Source organism: Aedes albopictus, chromosome 3, assembly GCF_035046485.1.
Source record: "Aedes albopictus strain Foshan chromosome 3, AalbF5, whole genome shotgun sequence".
Lineage (NCBI taxonomy): Eukaryota > Metazoa > Arthropoda > Insecta > Diptera > Culicidae > Aedes > Aedes albopictus.
Window position 1 is genome coordinate 182,446,026 of NC_085138.1, and position 22,931 is coordinate 182,468,956.

The following is a 22,931-nucleotide window of genomic DNA, read 5'->3' on the forward strand; positions in this document are numbered from 1 at the left end:
ATCTGCAGTTCCACGTACCGAGCTTACAATCGCAAGTCCCTTTTCGTCGCTGTGGTTGTCGCCATTGGTATCGGTTCGCATTCTTCTCTTGTTGATTTTTCGATGCTAGTCTTTTTTACGGCTGGCTCGCAGGGCCTGACACCAACCCACTAACCCAGGAAGCTGGGCTTACTTTCCCGGAAGCTACGGGTTCTGCATTGGCATTTCCTCCAACTACAGTGCTAAATAGCTAGGCTCAAGCGCCAGTCTTTGGCGGGGGTGGTGTTATTAATGGGCGCCCAGGAGATAATATTTTACCTGAGCTTCCACCCCCAGTTAACTATCTACAAAACGCTGATTAAACCGGTAGTCCTCTATGGATACGAAGCATGGACTCTACGTGCAAAGGACCAACGCGCCCTTGGAGTTTGCGAACGGAGGGTGCTGCATACCATCACCGGCGGAATGCAAATGGAAGACGGGAACTGGAGAAGGCGAATGATCCACGAACTGCGTCAGCTGCTGAGAGAACCAATCATCATCCACACCGCGAAAATCGGGAGGCTACGGTCGGCGGGTCACGTCATCCGGATGTCGGATAGCAACTCGACTTAAATGGTTCTCGAAACTCATCTGACCGGTACAAGAAGACGTGGTGCGCAGTGAGCTAGGTGGATCGATCAAGTGGAGGATAACTTACGGGCCCTTCGCAGAGTGCGGAACTGGAGACAAACAGCCATGGACCGAGTGGAATGGAGACGGCTACTATGTAGAGCAGAGGCCACCCAAGCCTTAGTCTGATCGGTAAGGTAAGTACGCAGGGCTGGACACCAACCCTCGACTTTTTGGAGGACCACATTACATTATTACACAGTTGAGCTGAGAGTCCTTCTCTGGTACTCGGACGTTGACTAGTTGCCCTTAACATGGGAATCAGACACTATTGTGACCTGCTCCTCCTGGAGAATACACACTCAGGTTTGCTGAAACAAACGTGCCTGTGTCTTTCAGAAGCACAAGGTGGAAAAGCAAATTCTCTAATACAATCATTTTGAATAAGTTTACGGTAATTTATCCATACAAAAGTATGTAGGGGCACTCTTCTTCAGCCTATGCCCGCATGTCATCCTTTTCCAAAAACAGACTGATTGTTTCCGTTCTTTTTGTTATCATGCATGCTCACTACTATCAAAAAATATAAAAATAAACAAAACAAATAGCGCTTATTAGCATTATTTTCGATAAGATATAAAGACGACGTCGCGTCGGAGTAATTGCACAATGGAGACTATAACTAAAGCAACCAAGCGTCTCCATGAGTTAGTTCCTAGGGTGTATTTCATAACTGAAAATTTGAATCTTAGTTTTTCTTTACCCTTCGGTCTTCCTGCATAGCATAACTGGAACCTTAGTAATATTTAATTCTGAATAAAAAAAAACTGTATGTGTCAATGCACCTAAAAAACGAGAAAATTGAAATAACTGTGATCCCCAACCGATCCTTGACTGCATCTGCTTTATACGCCTCAAAACTGACTAAGTGACTACTTGCAGCAATATACCATATCCTGATACTCGGAAAGTGCTATGCTAAGCCGAATGCAACATTAGGCAAAGGCAAACTCGCGAATGAGAGCATACTTTGAACCAAGCCCAGCATAAAAAGCATAAATTCCCATGCAAACAGAGAGCCCCAGAAGAGCATCAGCGCGGACACACGGAGCGTGAGAGAGATCGAACCTTTTCTTGAGGAGATCTCTCCTGCCGCTGTTGGGTGATCATGCTTTCTTGAAAGCTCCGCACACCAGATCAAGGCTCGGTGCTCGCAGTTGGTTCGCTCGCTTACTCAGTTTAGCGCAAGAAGTTGATCTGCGCGATCACGCTTTCCGTAGTCGTCGTCGTCGCCTTGGCCGTCGTTTGTCAGAAGGAGGTTTCGCGTTTGTTGGCGTATGGTGCTGCGGGCACTATACACAACTTTTTTTTTTTGTGCTGTGCCGTTGTTGTTGCTGTTGGTCATCTTGTTGGGAGCAGCTTTCTGGAGCTGGTTCGGATGTGTTGGTGTTGATGGGTTGTTACTCTTATTGCTGTTTTCTTAGCGGATAGGTCATCCTTTTCTGCCTGATTGCTCGCAAAGGGAATACGGGAGTGAAATAGCCACAAGTCGTGTTCGTTCCGAGTGATACCAGTTTGAAGCAGCATAAAGTGAAAGATTAATAAGAATCATTTCAAGTACCATGCCACGGTGTGGAGAAAAACCTTGTCCGAGTGTTTGTGAAGTCATGTCATTCCGCAGGCCATTGTACTGAAAATTTTTGTATGAATTTTATGTTTTTGTTTTTTTTCTCCACATACTTTACGCAACCCCTTTCGCCACATAACTACAGTTACTAAACGCGAACTCTACCGACTTTGAGTAACTTCCGTGAGTTGACTAATTCATGATTCGGTCTAAAGAAATGCACAAATTAAGGCAATCCCCCCAAACAACTACACTTAAAGGTCCACTTAAAGCCAAGGATGGCTACTAAAATGGGATGAAATTTCACTTGTTCGACCACAGGAAAAAAAAAGTTGCAGCTGTTTAATGGATATTGTTGTAAGGCATACCGCGAAGTGGCCAGCAAAAAGTGTCTCCAAAAGCGGGTTTCCATTAATTTAGAGCCAAACGAGTGGGTTTGGACTGCGGAGTCGACATCTGGCAGAAAGCGAAAATGCGAATGAAATTGTTTCAATAAGATGTTGAATGGTGTTGTATACGAAGGAGAATAATTGAGGTGAACTTTGTGCCGAGCTGGCTGGCGGTGTTCGTGCGGATTGTGCAATGCTGTAATTGTCCGATAAATCAAAAGTCAATTTGATTCAAATGGAAATGAGTGCTGAAATCTGGTCTGGTGCGTAGAGGCGTAGCAAACGCACATACAACTACACATACACAAGCACATATGAGTGAGAAGCCACAGTGCCCAGTGGCGATCGAGGTTGAAGATTTCAAGTGAGTTAATGTGGTGCATCGGTAGTGGTGTGTGTGTTCGTAAGCAACAGCTATTGTAACCATTCAGCAGCTTTGAGGGGTCCAGCGTCTTGGAACCTCTTGGAAACTGTGCGGCGAGTGTGTAGGGTAGCCGTGTGTGTGCGCGCGCCACGCTGACGTTTCTCCGACGGAGCAGCACAGGCTGAAGAATTTTTGCATATTACCACCGACGGAGGCTCGAAACCGGACTGCTGGGAGCTGAACTGAAACATGGATCAACCAGCAACGGAGGGGACCGAGGCGACGTGTTCGTAAGCGATGTATAACAATAAGGTCATAACAAGGTATGAATCGAATGATTTATGTTATTTATTTAACTCCGCAAGAGCACCAAGAACCATTACACCCGCTGGTTTTGCGTTACATCCCACTGGATGTTAATTTTTCATTCGGTGTGTGCAACCACGCCACCACCCCACGGGCATCGGAACCGGTCATGTGCAGAGGCCCGAGAGGATTTCGTGGCCCGACGATGAATGGTTTGGAATTCATAAAAGGGATGAGCGGCCAGCGGTTCGTGCATTTACAACTCATTACAGAAATTGTTGATTTTCGGTCAGTGTGCTCCAATTCTGCGAAGCCATACCAGATTGAAAATGAAACATAAAGTTGTTTAAGCTCATAGTGGAATTTAAACATGCTTATGATATTGATGCGAATAGAAGAAATTTCAATAGGGTTTGGGTTCGTCGCTTGATGCTGTTTTGAATCGTTGCTGTTTCTTTTCTAGAAATTATGTTTTTATATATAAGACAAAGGTAAAGTTAAACCATATACAAGCCTATAAGTTGTTAACAGGAAGTCATCATCAGTGATCATGCATTTTTACTGATTCTCGATAAGCAATATATTAATATCCCGTTTAATATATTCGAGTTTACAATCTAGAAATATTAGTACATACTTTGAGGTTTGTGTCACAAATACAGCATACTAAAATATATTGTCATGTTCATTTAATGATGGTCTACACTACTCAATAAGGCCCCAAAGCACCACAAGAGCCTTCATGATGCATGAATTAGGGTTTTCAGATCATCTAAACCATCCTGAAATTGACATCTATAAGATCTGTAAGCTTTACCTGTACTATTGTTTATTTCCGAGTACAAGTATAAATCAAAACAATATCATCATTTGATATTCCTCAGTGAAGTACTCAAGATCATAATTAACTATTGGTTTGTTTGACATAAGAGATAGAAGATCAAAAATAATATCAAAAATTAGTATGGGGAAGAACATAATAATATCTCATTTTGATATTATAAGATCAGACTGGGGAGATCTGGGCTGTAGCACATCAAACCAATATGATAAAATGATCTGACAGATAGACTAGAGTAAAAATAAATTAATATGGCCGCGACCAGAATCGAACTTATGACCTTGGGATTTATGAGCAGTGACATTACCACTGTACTACGACTCATATCTGAAAAAATAAGATAACAAGAGCATCAGGTTCTATGTTTTCCAAAGTGTTTGCGACTCATGGTAGTTGTGTTGGTTTGGTCCCGTCATGTTGTAGATGAGTGTGTGAAAGAACTAATTTTGATTTTGAATAGTAGTTTTCAGATCTTACAATTTTCGGATGTACACTCCCGTTCAAAAGTTTGGGGTCACCCCCTCAAAAACATGTCATTTTTTAGGCCCATATCTCCGCCAATTTGCGTCCGATTTCAAAACCCTAGGTTGCATTCAAAAGATAATAAGTCAAAGAAACTTTGAACATGATTTAAAAGAAACTTTTTCAAAAAATTTTGTGTGTAAACTTAACCCAAAGTTGCCAAATTTTCTAAAAAATGAATTTAAACTTACGGCAGTGTCGCTGGAAGTTGGGTCGACCAAATTTTAAGATGAGAGCGGTAATATGACCAATTTTCTATTAGCTTTCAACTGCTTTTTACAGAACTTAGCTAAAAAATCAAGAAAAAAAGTTATTAAGTAAATTAATCCTTGATGTCATCGACCAAAAGTTTGGGGTCACCCCTCAAAATGCTGTATCGGCCAAAAGTTTGGGGTCACTATCGTAAAACATGGAAAAGTGATTTGTTGATATCTTTGTCATCTTTCATTCAATTTTAATTCTTCTTGGCTTATTTGAAACAAAATGAATGATACTTACTGCATAGACATTGAACCACACATATTTGTTGAAATTTACATACTAAAACTTAACGTAAAGTTGCCTCATTTTTTGAAGCGTGGTAAAATGTGCTAACTTTACATAACATTTTTATAAACAAAAATCGTTAAATACGTTAAGTTGAAGACATCAAACGTAAATTTAGTTAATTATCTTTGAAATGAGCCAAAAATAATTAAAATTGAACTATAGATGACGAAGATATCACCAAATCACTTTTCCATGTTTTACGAAATTTACGAAAGTGATCCCAAACTTTTGGCCGATACATCATATTGAGGGGTGACCCCAAACTTTTGGTCGATGACATCAAGGATTAATTTACTTAATAACTTTTTTTATAGATTTTTTAGCTAAGTTCTGTAAAAAGCAGTTGAAAGCTAATGGAAAATGGGTCATATTACCGCTCTCATCTTAAAATTTGGTCGACCCAACTTCCAGTGACACTGCCGTAAGTTTATATTCATTTTTTAGAAAATTTGGCAACTTTGGGTTAAGTTTACAAACAAAATTTTTTGAAAAAGTTTCTTTTAAATCATGTTCAAAGTTTTTTTTGACTTATTATCTTTTGAATGAAACCTAGGGTTTTGAAATAGGACGCAAATTGGCGGAGATATGGGCCTAAAACAATGACATGTTTTTGAGGGGGTGACCCCAAACTTTTGAACGGGAGTGTATGTATGAAAGAACTGATTTTGATCTTGAGCAGTAATTTTCAGATCTTTCGATTTCTGGATGTTGCAGATGGAAATGTGAAGAGCTAATTTTGATCTTAAGCTGTATTTTTAAGATTTACCAATGATAAATGTTCTATTGCCGAATATTAATACAGGTTCCACCCAAAAATTTGCAAACTGAAGCGATAATATGGAAAATAAAAATGAATTAAGGTTCAATTAGGAATTGCATATTTTCCTAAACCACAATAGCACTTTTCTCTAGATGATTTCACATTTTATGCATATTCTCTGAATTGTTAACAAAGCTAGTGATGCAAACTTCAAAACGACATGTGTAGAAATATGTTTGGTTTATTTTGCGCCTAAAACAGGACGAATTTCCACCAACTGGACGCTATCAGTGAAGTACTAGATTGTTGTAATGAATGAATTTTTGAATGGTGAGAAGGTGAATTCTCCGTTTCTGCAACGAAATTATGCAAAAAGCGTGGGTATTATGATTCCTTGCCTTATTTAATGCTGTTTGAGCAAAACTTTGGGTAACTGTGTTATTGTTTTCTCCATTTCTTGCAACAAAGTTTTCCAAAGTTTTGTTCCAACAGCATTAAATTAGGCAAGAAATCGTAATACCCACGCTTTTTGCATAATTTCGTTGCAGAAACGGAGAATTTACCTTCTTGCCATCCAAAATTCAGCTAAAAATCATGTACTTCACTGAACGTGTCCTATTGTTAAGTGTCGCCCAGAAATGCTTCGGAAACATTCAGAAGATAGTAGTCGTCACGACTGTCGACCCGAGGCAGAATCACTACGCAATTTGTTGGTTGAAACTCAAAAAGCTGGTCGTCTGCAGCTGTGTGTATTCTTGAATATAGAGTAAATGGTTCTTCTTTCGAAATGGTCGTATTTTGCTTAGGGTTTTTTTGCTCCCAAATTGTCCGGTGCTTCATTTATTGGATTCGTACCACAAATGCAAGCTCGACATCGAGGTCCAGCTCATGTTGTCATCGAACTCAATTGGAAAGCCTCTGCTGGATTACTCACAGTGAAATAAAATAATAATAAACTGGGATTAAGAAACCTATCAGAGAGTACCGTAATCCGAGGTAACATTAATCAGAATTTTCGATCTTTCTTGAATAATTATTTTGTTAAAGCAAACGTTACATGTTTTATATATTTAAAACAAGTACTTGCCCTCTGAGTATGAGTTAAGATACTCGAAAAATTATTGTAAAACTTTAAAACATGTTTAAATATGCTTTTTAATCTAATTTTTGATTTTGTTGATTTGGGGTAACATTGATCATGTCAGTGATCAATATTCGGTTGTGTTGAAAACAGTGTCGCGAAGCATCAGCGTACAAGTCACAAAAAAGCTGATAAACACCAAACTTGTATCACCCTGTCTCTGCGGTTTCTGATTCGCTCTCTCTACAGTCGCTAACACCAGAAAAGACAGAATCTCATCATAGTCACCCGGTCACCCTTGTTTTGCTACAATCATCCTGACTTGGATACGGCTCATGTGAGTGTCATGACTCTCTCCGTCGCCTCAAGCAGATGCACGCGCAACAGCATGTAAAACTATGCATGTGTATTATCAAAAGCACGGTACTACGTCATAAATCCTATTCGTTTTGCATAGCTCAGTTTAAACGCACACATTGAGCGTACCACGCAGTTCGCCCTGGCTACGGCAAACGCTCTCACTTCATCCGTTATGCATCGTTGCTCAGAGAGATTGATTCTCTCGTAATCCACCTGAAGCGTACTCAGCAACTGCTATCGCTGCAGAGCTGCGAAGGGTGGAAACCACAACATGTTTGTCATTCCAGGCATGACATGCTATCTGGTTCGTATCACCTTGGGAAGGGTGACTCCAGAAAGCGGTTCAAGTGATTGTCTCGTGATGGTCGCGATTATTCGCAAGACTGGTTGAAAATACCCTTCCTTACTCCGCTGATTTCGAATATGTTGTCCAAATTCTTGTAAGTTATGTACTTTTCAAGTTATTTTAGGATTAAAATCCTACAAACCGCGAATAACGCCTAAAGGTAGGCAATGCCTTAAGGATTTGATAGCCTACATTGAATAAATCGTATTTTTAATTGAAATAGAGCATTTTCATAAAAGTTTCGTTTATTAAATCCAACTCTAGGATATCATATTGAAGTAATACAGTGATTTCAAAGCTCATATTGTATCTAGTATTTATGTCATGCATGAATGTTTAACAATGTATCTCATTGCGTTACGGAACACTGTTATGGAAAAATCGATTTATTGCAATGGTTATGAAATTTAATTTTCATAAATAACATGTCATTGAATATCTAAATAGTAGCAGATTACGGTATACCATTATTCGTTTTCGGAGGGATCTGTATCAGCCGCACGATCCGTTTAGGTATCACTGTGTCGTTCGATTTGAATACTTCAAAAGTCCCATAGCAACTGCCTCATGGACGATCTCTCAGGCTCGCACTACCGTCTGATCTTCCTTCTCTCCCTCGTCGCTCTCTTTAACCTCCCGGAAATGCGAGAACGCGAACGCATAATTCTCCGATAAGATATGAATGATGATGATAAGGTTAGTAAATTTAGTAAGTTTTGTACAATAATTTCAATAGTGTATCTGTTAGTAGTTTTTATAATAATTATATAATTCAAAGACCTTGTGCATGTTGATGTTTTTGTGTATGGAGCCATCCAGTACCGATTCAAAATCGATGAACAAGTGATGTGTGGGCACGTTGTATTCGCGGCATTTCTGCAACACCTGGCGGATGGCGAACATCTGGTCCGTTGTAGCGCGTTCACCCTTGAATCCAGCCTGATATTGCCCCACGAACTTTCTCGCAATCGGTGATAGACGGCGGCATAAAATTTGAGAGATTACTTTGTAGACAGCACTCAGTAGTGTGATCGCGCGGTAGTTCCCGCAATCCAACTTGTCGCCCTTTTTGTAGATGGGACACACGATACCTTCCATCCATTCCTCCGGTAATACTTCCTCCTCCCAAATCTGGGTAATGACCCAGTGTAGTGCTTTCACCAGTGCTTCTCCACCGTATTTTAGAAGCTCGCTCGGTAGTTGATCTGCTCCAGCGGCTTTGTTGTTTTTCAACCGGCCAACCTCCTTCTCAATCTCTTGGAGGTCAGGGGCCGGAAGTCTTTCGTCCTCTGCACATACTCCTAGATCTGTCACCACGCCACCTTCGGTACTTGCAACGTCGCCATTGAGGTGCTCATCGTAAAGCTGCCGCCACCTCTCGACCACCTCACGCTCGCTCGTGAGAATATTCCCGTGATTATCTCGGCACATGTCGGCTTGTGGCACGAAGCTTCTGCGCAAGCGGTTCAGTTTCTCGTCGAACTTTCGTGTGTCCTTAGCGCGGCACAGCTCTTCCATTGCTTCGCGATCTCGTTCTTCCTGCTGGCACTTTTTCATCCGGAAGACTGAGTTCTACCTGTTCCGCGCCTGTCTATAACGTGCCTCATTCGCTCTCGTACTGTGTCGCAGCATTCTCGCCTATGCATTCTTCTCGTTTTTTGACTGTTCACATTCGCCGTCGTACCAATCGTTTCTGTGATTCGGAGTCGCGAAGCCTATTGCTGCAGCCGAGGTTCTACCTATTGCGGATCGGATGTCCCTGCAGCCATCTTCAAGCGTAGCTGCGCCAAGATGCTTTTCCGTTGGTAGGGCCACTGCTAACTGCTGCGCGTAGTCTTGACCATTTCTATGTTACGCAGCTGCTCGATGTTTAACTGCGGCGTTCGACTTCGACGCCTGGTAATAACTGTCGAAAGTTTTGAGTGCATGCATACAGCGACTAAGTGATTTATATTCGCACTACTGTGTGGACATTGGTTATATCCGAGAAGAATTCACCGTCGATTAGAACGTGGTCGATTAGGTTTTCTGTTTGATGGTCGGGTGTTCTCCAGGTGGCTTTGTGGATATCTTTGCGGGGAAAAAAGGTGCTTCGGACTACCGCAGCCCGGAGGCTGCAATGTTTACGCATCGCTGGCCGTTATCATTCGATACGACGTGCAGGCTGTTTCGCCCGATTACCGATCTGTTCAATTCCTCCCTTCCTACCTGCGCGTTCATGTCGCCGACAACGATTTTCATATCACGCGGCGAGCAACCATCGTATGTTTGCTCTAATTGCGCGTAGAACGCTTCTTTCTCGTCATCAGGTCTCCCTTCGTGTGGGCAGTGGACGTTGATGATGCTGTAGTTGAAGAAATGGCCCTTAACTCTCAACATGCACATCCTTGCGTTGATCGGCTGCCACCCGATCACACGTTGTCGCATCTTGCCCAACACTATAAAACCTGTTCCCAGTGCATGGTGCCACAACTTTGGTAGAGGTAGCCGCTCGATGCTTGCCTTTCCATACTTTCTGCCCAGTCCTGCAACGCCACGATGTCGAATTTGCGAGGATATAGTTCGTCGTAGATTATCCTGTCACATCCTGCGAAACCAAGTGACTTGCAATTCCATGTTCCAAGTTTCCAATCGTGGTCCTTATTTCGTCGCGTAGGTCTTTGCCGATTGTATCGAGCCGTATTTTCTCCTATGTTATTCACAATGGGGATTTTTACGGGTGGCTTATTGGGCCTACGCCAACACTCCTGTCTCGCCGGAGGGCCATCGTGCCAGTTCTGTTTAGCGTCCCAACCAACACTAAGACGACCACGCTGATGGGGCTACCACCCTGGATCTAGCTGGGCGTGGTGCAGCGTTTCTTACTCAGCCGCTGGATGCCAGAACAGACGCTGTTTGAGCCGCACCTCCTTGGTGAACAAATCGGACCTCCTCAATCTAGCAGAAGTCAGAAGAACAACAGTGCCCAGGCTGGACTACCAGCTAAGCACACAATTCTTAGCTGGCGGTCTTTGTCATCGCTTGACCCGTGGAAGCATGAGGTAGGAACTTGTGAGGACCAGAGCTATGTTGGACGCTCTCCTTATCGACTCACCGTTTTGCAGCCCAAAAACAAGATATGGCAACTCTTTTTAGAGTTCCTATCCAACAACATATGTAGTAGGGGAACTGCGGGCATAACGCCCCCCGGGGGCAAAACGCCTTCACGCGATTTCATCATATTGTGGAGGTTTTCGTTAGATACAAGCAAACTAGAAGTCAAACTGAGCAGGTTAAGCCCAAGAACGGCTGCTATTGTCGAAAAAAAAGCCTGAAAAACGACGATTTTCCACATTTGGAAAGATTCCCTAATTTGCAGCGCACAGAAATTAAGACATTGCGCGCTGATTATATGGAATCAACTCATGAAACTACCACGCGCCTCCTACTCCTTCATTTGCTGCTGGGAAGAGTTCGATGGGACCCCTTGGTATTTCACAACAAGTCAAAGCGGGAAATTCCAGCGGGCGTTTTACCTCACCCAAAAAGGCATTTTGCCTCCTGCAGTTTTCCGGCACCTAAAAAGTAACACTTTTTTGAATTGCTTATTTGAATGGGAAATTTTGTAGGCACGCGGGTCAAAAGTTGAAGTCTCTTAGGTAATGGAGTAAACTGCTCTCCAAGGCAGAATACAACCTTAAAATAAGCATCATTTGAGGATTATGATCACATATGCTTAGCCGGGGCGTTATGCCCCTCTTTCCCCTACAATAAATCACATAATCTACACTTGAAACTGACGAAAACTATTATTCCATTTTTTTACGCACAAGTAGTGGGAAAATTTTACATTATCCATAAAAAACAACTTCTGTTACATCTCTGATTGTGCATTCATCGGGCGTTGCTCATTTGTTTTACCTGGCTGCGCTGTCGCATTTTAATTGGAACAATACCTGATCAGTCGAAACGGCAACAGAAGCCCAACACCTCTCCTTCCGCTGTGAAAGCCCACAGCCCAGCAACGAAGAACGCCCAATGTCAACGTGATTTCAGTTTTGTAATTCGTTGACACAATACAAGGTGGAGGTGAGTTTTTACACAAAACAACCGCAGGAAATCGGAGCCGAAGAACTAGGGACGAACTATAAAGGATTGCAGCAGTTACCCCGATTTCAAGACGGCAACGCACGACGCGACGGTCTGGTCTGGCCGGCTGGCAAATCTGCGCAAGTGTGAAGATAAATTTAATTCTCGCACTTCTCTTTCCCGGCCCGGCCCGGCCAGACTACCTTGTAGTGCCTCCGCAGTCCAGCAGTCCCAACACAACACACACGGTCTCTTCTATTCTTCTTTCGGTTTCGGTTGCCTTTTCTCGTATTTTATTCGATTCATTAATTCAATGCAATCTGATTGTGTACACAATAATGCAGTCCCCCTCATGGCTTGGGACCCAGTGGTTAGGGGGTAGAGGGAGCAAAGAGTGCTGCAGTAATGTCGATTCCTATGGAGCTGGGAATTATCGGTGCGCTAGGCGTATGGTATGGATGCGGCTACGGCGGGCGGCGCTCCTGCTGAAGGTCCTCCGGTCTGGTTCGGGTCGGTCAATGTGCAAACTTGGGCAAGGTGCGAAAGAGTGTCATCGTCAACAAAACAGCAGCAGCCACTTCAATGTCGTGGCTTTACGCCCACAAGGGAACGGTGTCTACTTCTGAATGTTCTACCAACACTTTGGTTAAAGCCAACAGTTTTGATTTCGAGTTCCGTCGTTCTCTGTATAGTGCCGCAAGATCGGTAAAAACTTTCTGTAGCTATGGATGTCGGTTTCCGTAGTCCACACCGTACATAGCCGTTGTCGTTAGGGTACGTAACCTCCAACTCTTGAACCAAGGTGAACTACGCGCGTCTGACGATACGGTTATTCAGGAACTCTTCTTTCTCTCTTGCCACATAATATATGGCAATTGGAAGTAGGTAGGAATGTAGCAGCGTCGGTTATTGTTATTGGCAGAAGAATAGGCCAAACGCTGGTGCTTATTTGTGATAATCGAACCGTGGTGGTTGGGCAGCCACTATGTGAATTGCTTACAATGTTGCTTATTAGTGTGGTGATAATAAAGTGTCTTGTAGTATGGCGATTGAGGTGACAGTGAAAATATTACAAATTTAAATTATATATTCGTTAGCGTGGTTTGATTGCAGTGTAGCGTACACCTAGCTTTGATTATAATCCTAAATAATGGAAGATACAAGGTAAAAATGGCCAGGAGCACTGGGTCATAATAACGTGGAACTCTAATCATGTCATATGTCATACAATACCAGCTCTGACCTTACTAGGAATGAGCAAAACAACTATGATAGGAAACAAGTTTTCCTCATACACTCTTGAAGATGCGTCGCCACGCGTTGGTCTATATCCTACAGTTTTGTGCATTAACACCTATTTTGACGAAATATTTTTACGCAGATGCAATTTACACTGGCTTATTTTTACACGACTTTCTCGAACTTAGACGAGAGTGCATTTGGAAAGATTCTTCACTCCAAGCTGCTTAATCTTACACACCATGCGAAAGAATTTGCGGCTACATAGTCTCAAACCTCTATTTAGGTAATATCTATTTAGGTCCCTCTATTTAGGTAACGTAAATGGAATCTGATTGTGATCAGAGCAGTTAGAGTGTTTTATGTTAGAGCAGGCCCGTGCACAGAAGTAGCGCCAAGGGAGGGGTTTTACTCAATTTCGGCAAAAGGCGGAGGGGCGCCTAGTGTATGAAGCGTCGGTAATGGGGAGGGTTTAACGTGGTTTAACACCCAACCAACACCTTCCCCTCCCTGTGCACGGGCTTGGGTTAGAGATAAGGTTGGTTTACGGGAAATAAGTCTAGGCACACATTGGGCTGACCTTAGAAGACTTCTGTATATCAACGCGCTTTACTTGAGTCGTTTTGCGTACGGAATGTAGCAGCGTGTGATGCCTCTTAGTTATGCTATACGGAAACGGCTAAGCAGTCTCGCGGAAATCAAACGATACTATTTGATTTTACCCAACGTTTCGACCACTTTTTTGGTCTTCTTCAGACCAAAATAGCCCTAAATTCATAATAGTATCGTTTGATTTCCTCGAAACTGCTTAGCCGTTTCCGTAGCATAACTATCCCATTCAGTCGAACCCTCCCAATCCAAGATGCCTCTTTGAACACTTCATACACGACCTTTCACTGGCACACGCTAAGCTACGATGCCCCTTTCTTAAACAATTGAAGCACAGGTGCAACTCCATGACTTTGGTATGACGCTGATCCACGGACAGCTTCTGGAATGTGGAACACTTAAAATTTTGGTGCTGTCCAGAACAGAAGTCGCTCACATACATCGACGACACGAACACTGCATTGGATAACTTGGAAGGCACTAATTTGTACGCCGGTGGCTTCTGGTTGGAGACCTTGGGATTCAGGGATACGTTGGGTGCACAGCTCTCGCATCTCTCCAGAATGACGCATCGTTGTTTTAGGAACTTGATTGTCTACTCGTACTCAAGAAGCTCAGTCTGATCAAATGAAGCTTCTCACAACTCACGGGTTTGATAATCTAAGGCACGAGTGAGCACAGTCACCACGAGCAACTCAGGCATTCCTGAAAGCGGTTGACCGAGCGTGGTGAGATTCTCCACGTAGCGGGTGCATTCATCAATGAGGCTTCGGAGTTCCTTAGACGATCTCTTTGTCATCCGCTTCAGATTCAGGAGACCCAGAATATTCGATTCCAAGATCACCCTCGTGTTTCCAAACCTTTCCTCCAGGATGTCCCATGCGCACTGGTAGTTGTTGTCCTGCAACGTTTCCAGGTCGATCACACCAGCGGCATCTCCTTTCAAGGAGTTCTCGAGATGGTACAACTTCATGGCATCTGAATCTGACGAACGCTGCATCAGATCCTGGAACATGGCCTTGAAGCGGGGCCCTGCTTCATAATGACCATCGAAGGTTGGCAGTGAAGCACCGAAGGACTGTGACTGGACGATGATCGGCTGTTGGTTGGTGACACACAATGGCTGCTGAGTTGAGGGCGCAGTTAACTTCTCGTTCCAGCTCTCGAGTAGCACAGATACCTCCTCGTACAGGTTCAGAAACTTGTGGTAACACTCTTCTTGCTCCTCAAGTCCGACTGGCGGGGAAAGGGTGATGATCTCTTTATGGAATCTTGTAAACTTAGAGTGGACATTTTCGAGGCTTCGTTGATACACTTCTATTTGGGCTAAGGTTAGCTCGACGTTGTCTGCTTTGGATTTCTTCAGGATGGTCCAGATTCGTTTCACGTTTCGTTGAGCAGCTCTACGGTTGAGGAACAGTGCTCTCAGTTCTCCGTCCTCTGCTGGATCTGGAACTTTCTTCACTGGTGTTCTCTTGGGCGGCATCCTAATCGAGTCCCTCACGGGCAACAACGGAAATGCAGACAGGAATTCCAACGCACTCGTCACAGCTGATGGAAGGTAGCACGGAATCCGAAGCGATGGATGCAACTCTCAATACGACGGCGGAAACCGGGAACTTCGCCTTTCGGGATACGATCACTGGAACCGACGGACGCGCGTGTCACCACGAAGGGAAGATATCACTTGACGAACACTAAACACTACGCGAAGGTGAAATCAATCACGTATTGGCTGGGAACCGACGCGCTTGTCACAACGGGTGGAACACTATCACAGAATGCCCAGAGTGACGGAAGGTAGCACTACGCGACGGCGGCCTCACTCGGGATACCACGAAAATGGACGCGCTTGTCGGACCGGATGAAATGAACACTACACGAATTCCGGACCGTCGGATTAAGTCACTACGCGACGACGCGGTTTACACTCGCGAACCGACACGGAAACTCACGTTGTCGAAGTTACGTCCACACTATGCACTGCACAGCACGCTGTTGAAGCCACGTGCACGCTTCTGAAACTACGCACTACCGCGCTGTTGAAGCCACGCGGTACGCTTTTTAAACGACACAATACCGCGTTGTTCTAGCCACGCGGAACGCTTTCACACACATCCGGCTCTAAGGACCAAATTGTGTTCGGCATAGAACACAAGAAAAACTTGGCGTAGCATTGGACTGTAGGCACGGGGTGTAGCACGGCAGAAGAGAACACGGAGGTTCGGTCCGGAAAGGAAAAATCACTGAGACACTTTCACTACACTTAACACTGTAATTCTCTTCCTGCTTACTATTTACATTTCACTTTGGATAACTTCACTTCGCGTTGTTCGAGCCACGCGAACGCTTATCACTTGTTCACTTTAAATTTGCAACTGATTGGCTTCTCGGCAATACGCCTGTATTTATACTGGGTGCGCCTAAATGTAGACTATTCCAGAACATTCTAGAATTACGGCCACCAAGAAAAAACGAATATTCTGGAAGGCTCAAACACGTACTCTGGGCAAAATAAAAGTTCTCGAATGTTCTACATCTTGAAATTGGCATGTTCTCGAACGACCTTTTTTCCTGCTGGGAGCGAATTTTCGCGAACAAATAGCATAGCATAATCTGCTGAGATCCGTGAAGCTCTTGAAATCTCAAATGTCATTTAGAGACATTTAAGGAATTTTCCAGGTCATCCAAACTGTCTTTGAGTTCAGGACTTCAGGTCTACACTCGTAACATCAGCTATATCTGACATACTGAGTAACGTTTCATAATCAATTGCAGTGTCTGGGCCAACCTGAAGTCTACTATATATTATTATGAACCTTTGGGACATTTAGGGTCGTCCAAACTGTCCTGAAGTTTAGCTCTTGATAGTAACAGTAGTTATTCTCACAATGAACTTTAAACTGAAATCTGTAGTCCCCCTGGCATATCATGGGTCATTTCAAGATATTTTTGAGATATTCCAGATCAACAACACTACTTCAGAGGCCATAGCTTCAGGTCTACATTTGTGATGATAGCTTATGCCACTACGTTAACTAGTATTACATAATCCACTGTACTTAGAGTAGTTAGAGGAACATTAAGTGTTGTTATATATTTTAGGGGTATTACGGACTTCCTTACTTTTATGAATAAAATCAACCACTGCAACTTTCAGAAGACATACTGGACATGATAGATTACAAATCGTAGCTTTGTATAATAAAAGAAGTTACCATTACACCCGCAGACTTTGGGATCTGAACTCATGAATAGTTTTGATGACCTAGGATATCCCGACTAATCTGATACTGTCTATTGAACTAACAAAATCCCGTTCAAAACAATATTCGTTTAAAAATAAACCAGACTGGTAAAACATATAACCCAATAGGCTTATTTCTAGTCACAATTATTTAAGTTAGCCTATCATTTATATATATTTATTTTTTCATAATAATTTAATTGATATTTTAGTAGGATGTGTCTCTGTATCCCTTATTTTCAAACGCATATTCTAAAAATTCACATTTTTTATGTTGTGCTCCTCTCGCACGGAACCGTCGATATCATGAAAATGCCACTCTCTAGTAAAGCGGGCAGCTTTTCGCATACGTGTTGCTATAAAAGACGCAAGAACACTCTCTTTGCGCGAGAAGGGTTGCAGTTGCTTCTTTGGCCGCCGTCCTCGAGTTACAGCAATTTTACGTGATATTAATGATGCTCTCCTTACAATGTTGCAATCTGGAGTGTGGTCCATCACTATAGTCTTAAAATGGTGGTGGTGCAATTGATTTCAATGGATGCCGGACGGTTATCTGCATACGTGCAGGCAGGTACGTGTGTGAGAGCAACCCATTGAAGCGGAAGCACCGTCGATTTTTTTTGCCATCATCAGTACTTCAGTAGGCAGGCAGAGCTAGTGTGCGGTTTAAGGAAAAGCAAATTTTACCACCCGACGGATCATATGAAAAATGTGTCGTGTTTATGACCGACGACGGCGGCGCTCGGTTGTGCTGGTGATGCTGCGCGCCCTATGAATGTCGTAAATTTGGGATGGGAAAATAACTTGTTTATTATTGCGTAGAATGCACGTAAATTGCATTCTTAGATCCACAATCGGCGACGGGGTGTTATATGACTCGTTAAATGGCACAAAGTGAATCTTTGTTGTGGCTTTTGCTTGATGGTGATATTGTTGAGCTATAAAGTTCAATTTATGACTCTTTAAGCGCCACATATTGAGCTCAGGTATGATGTGCGATTGAAATCACGGCGCATGGCTCTGGACCGACCGAGACTAACGGATAGGTTGAATAAAGCCGTCTTATTATTTATGTCCACTTGTGGTGAGTGTTATAATAACGATGATAATTGAAAATCCTGCAAATAAGCGACGAACTTTACCTGCAAGTTAGCACAATGTTTCAGGACTGCCTCTAGTTAGCGGTTAGCTGCCTTCCATGAAGAATCGTTCATGAACAATGTATACCAAATGTTGATCATCTCAGAAATTCCCTAACTTCTGTTCATAAGGTATCAGTAGGTCGGCTCTAGAGGCACTTCTGTTCATACAAAAAATAAAAATGTAAAAGTTCGATACCGAAACTGGCAAAATGAGTAATGATTTAGCGATAAATGTGTGTAACATATATCAATAATCAGTATACAAATACAACACTTCTGTTGATTTTTGTCCTCCTACTGCATTATTTTTCTTAAGGACCGTCTTGGAATTTCGCTTCAACAGTGCATCAGAACTTCAGACGCACAAATCTCAAGCTTCAAACAACAGTGCATTTTATTATTCTGTTCTTGCTCATTTGTAATAAGCTTAAAATAAAAAGCTAGATGATGCGCTAGTTTTGAGAGATTTGTGCGCTCGAAATCGTGAGTAGGTGCCAAAGTCAGAGTGGACGAAGTACAACCAATTGCTTGGCAATCGCTTTGTCTTAAGCGTCATTTTACGTTTTTTCGCAATCAATACAGAGTGATGCTTCGATGAATGGATATTAAGATTTATGAGAAAGTTAAGAACATTTGTTGAAAAACTCAAAATTTACAGAGTTGTTAGCTTTTAAACCGTATTTCTCAAAATTAGGTAATAGAAGCATGGTCCTCTCTGACTTAACGCCGACCAGTTTTCATCTTAAACTCAAGAATCCGGTTTTTAGTTGTTCCTCTCAAGACCGAAAGCCATAACCTCCAAACAGAATTCGTCAGAGGAACTTTCGAAGTCCGAAGTGCTAGGAATCACTATTTCTTAAAAATTCCCTGGAAGATTTTCTGAAGGAATCGGTAGATGAATTTCTGAAGATATTTATGCATGGTTTTCATCATTCGATAATTTATAGAGGATTCTCTCAAAGAATTTTTAAAAGAATCTCTAAATGATTTCTGAAGAAATTCATGGAATATTGTTTGAAGAATCCATGCAAGATTTTCTAAAATATTTTTTGAGACATTTCGGAGCAATAACAACTGTAAGAAACTAAAGAAATCCATGGAGCAAATTTCCGGATAAACCTTTGATCGATTTTCAAAATATGTAGGTCGTAAAGGAATTTCAGGAGGAATTTGTGGGGCCATTCTTGAAAAAAAATCTGAAGAAACCCCGGGAGGAATTTCAGAAAGAATTCCCGAAATATTTCTATAATTTTGAGGGAATCTCTCGAAGAAGTCCCAATATCATAGAGTATTTTACACGTGTGAAAGTACAAAAATAGAAAACTTCTGTTCTAAGAGCTGAACATGAATGTGGGTTACGTTTATATGCATTCATTTAGCCTTCGTCAAGAATACCAAAAGGTGTTTCAAATTCTGGGATATTCAAGGTGTTCTATATCGAATTTTCTTTTTTCCAAATTTAATAGTGTTCAGGATGTTCTAGGTTATCAATGAAGTCCCAAATACAAATATTCCCATTTTTTCCCTAATGGAGGACTCAATTTGCAACAACTTTGCCGAAGACAGTGTTCTGTTTTATCGAATGGGTGAATTTATACAGCCGTTTCTATGTTGGGGTCATATATGACCTTTCTGGCCGTAAAGAGTTAAGGCGAAACTGGAAACATTTCCTTTTTTTAGTTTTTGATTTTTAATTAAATACATATGTAGAGTATGAATCAAGGTATCTTCTGATTGTTTTTCGTGGTGGAAAATGTATTCCGTTTTTGCAGAACCATATTTGTGAAATTTTGCTTAAAAATGGTTTCTACAAAAACGAAAAGCATTTTCCACCAGGAAAAATCAGAAGATACCTTGATCCATACTCTACATATGCACGAAAGCCGATTTTAAAAATGTTGTTACGTTATTCAACAAAAAAAAAACAAAAAATGAGGTTATGCGTCCACTTTCGCCTAAAGTCACAAATGTAAAAACTCATTAAGGTATATTGGGATAAAGGTGCCTGTCTTAGAATTTGATATTTGCTCCTTCTTTTCTGCTTTAATTAAAGGTTTATCTCTATTTGTGACATTTTATAGAGAATACTTGGAACATGATCTGAAACTAGGATAGTATTTTGTAAGTGGTACTCAGTTAAAGCCATATTACTATCTACTTTTAATTTTAAAGGGCTTCAACTCACCACACTTAATCTATGTCGAAAGAAGAACGTACAGGCCCACGTACAGACCCAACGCAGTAGGGTGAGCTTTAAGCAAAATGGATCCGGCATATGGTTTTCCATGTGAAAAATGATCTTCTGTTTAAACTATGTAAGCTGCGCAAAAATGAGCTAAGGTTAATATTCAGGCGTGGCACAAAGGACGAAAAAGAACTTATGCAAAGTAGCAATTTTTACAAGTTTGATATTTTGTAAAACTAAATCGGTAATTTTTATTATAAGATCATATTCCACTTGGGAAAGCATATCCCGGAATAATTCTGCAAAATAAACCTCACCCTATGGTACACCCCCATGGAAATGACTTCAATACAACAATATTATATGGATGATTTTTTCCAAATTTAAACGATATTTTCTTGATAAAGAAAAATGCACAAAACAGACATTGTTCTTATCAAAAAAGAAATATTTTTATGAGAATTTCTAAAAAAAATGCATAAAAACTTATGTTGAAGAATTTTCCGTTCAAATTTATGATATATTTCTTAAAATACTAATAAGTGCTTGAAAATTTTCAAAGGAATCCTTGCTAAAATTTCGAAAATAATCGCCGGAGGAATTTCTAAATTTATTTCTGAAAGACTTTCTGAAGAAATCCCAACTCAAACTTCTGTAGAAATCTCTGAAGGAGTATCTGAAAGATATCAGAGAAAATTCCTGAAGAAATCAGAGAACGAGGATCACTTGAGGAAATTATTTGGAAAACTACTGGTGCAGTACGTAACGGAACCTTTTGAGTTAGTTTCAAAAGAATTTCCGAAGAAACCTGTTAATAATATTTCTGAACATTTTTTTAAGGAATTCCTAGAGACATCAAAATTCCAAAAAGTATTCTTGGAGGAAATTCAAGTGAAGTTTCTGAGAAAATACATAGAGGAAAACCTGGCGGAATTCTTGAAGGAATCTCTGTATGAATTTCTACAGGAATCTCTGGAGGAGCTCGTGAACTAATTCTTAAAGGAATTACTGAAAAAAAAACAAAGCAACCTGCCTCCGAAAAAGTTTCTTAGAAAAATTTCTAAATAAGATTCTAGAATCTGAAGACCTGGAGACATTTTTAAAGCAATCCCTAGAAGGTTTAGAGAACGAATCCCAGGACGAATTTCTTACGGATTTCCTAGAGGATTTTTGAACTAATCTCTCAGGAATAATGTCTGGAGGATTAAATGGGAAAATGGAAAATATCAAAATGAATTCTGAAAAAAAAATCTCGAAGACATCCTGAAAGACATCCAAAAAAGATTTTCCAAATGAATCACCGAAGAAATCCGCCAATAAATTGCCAAAGAATAATTTGTATTATTTTCTGGAGGAACTTCCAAAGCAACCATTGGGAGAATTCTACAGGAATTTCAGAAGGAATCTTTAAAACAATTTGTGAAGAAAATCCTTGAGAATATTACCGTATGAATAATTAAAAAAAAACAATCCAATCTGATGTCTTAACTTAAGTATTAATTTTTCAAAAGCCATTGGTATTTTTTTTTTAAGACTCTGCCAAAAAATCTGAAGAGATCCCTGTAGGACTTTCTAAAAAAAAAGAAAACCGTCGAGAAGTTTCCGAGAAAATCTGTGGATAAATTCAAAATTTTCCAAGAGAATGTTTTGAAAATTTTCTGGATTAATCCTAATTAATCCTGAAGAATTTCTAAAGCCACCCCTTTGAAAAAAAAAATCCAATTTATTCCTTGGAGGGGTTTTTAAAAGAATCTATTGAGGAATACCTGGAGTGCTGAAGTAATCCTTAAAGAAGTACCCTAGAAACCCACGAAAAATTTCTTAGAAAATGGAAGTTCCTGTAAATCCCCGGGGATTAGTTTTGAAAGAATCTTTGCTGAATTTTCTAAAGGAATCCCTGAGAAATTTCTTTTTATATATTTAGAAAAATTTCTGAAGTGATTTCTTGATGAATATCGCAGAGAACCCCTGAAAGAATAGGTTAAGCTAGTCTTTGCCAGAAATTTCCAAAAACTAGGTGATCAAATTGAGGCACCATTTCATGAACCTGTTTTACGCCGCAGAACAACAAATGCTCTAAAACAATAAGGGGTATATCTAAAATTATAACATAAACCAAAACATACTTTCATTTCATACATTCTCTTCTTTACAACATAAATTCAAACATACAGAATGAAAAGTGTAACAAAATGTCTGAATAAACATCCCGAGATATTTGTGAGGAAATCCCAGAACACATTCCAAAAGATTTTTGGGAGAAATTTCTGAAGTTTTTGGGAAGATTAACTAAAAAGGCTCCAGTGGAATTTGTAAAGGAATATTGGAAGGATTTTCTTTACGAATCCTTGACAAATTTCTGAATGAATATTCAGTGGAATTTCAGATGAAATCATTGCAATTTTAAGAATTGTTCAAGTCAGTCCTAAAAAACCGAATAACCCTTGAAATATTTTTTTAATCAATGCTTACTAGATTTCCTAGGAGAACTCTAGCAGAAACTATCAAAAAAAATCCTAGAGGAATTCCTAAGTGAGTTTTTGAAAAAAAAAAATATGAAACCACCAGAAGATTATTAAAAAATATCTATATTTGTGAAAATATCAAAGCGGTATAACTTTATTCGTCGTGAGAATATATTATTTTATAACGTCGTATCAAGTCTCAATATGTTGTTGAAAAACATTAAAAAATTCATTCTATTC

The 22,931-nt window shown here is 40.9% G+C and overlaps 1 protein-coding gene across 1 annotated transcript in view; it reads left to right on the top strand.

Moving 5' to 3' along the window:
- The first annotated feature begins 1,737 nt into the window (after window positions 1-1,737).
- LOC109414133 (F-box/LRR-repeat protein 7) overlaps window positions 1,738-22,931 on the top strand; it is a 230,466-nt gene continuing 209,272 nt past the window's right edge. The window contains exon 1 of the mRNA XM_062856070.1: window positions 1,738-3,294. The gene's annotated coding sequence lies outside the window, so the exon portion shown is untranslated. The remainder of the gene's footprint in view (window positions 3,295-22,931) is intronic.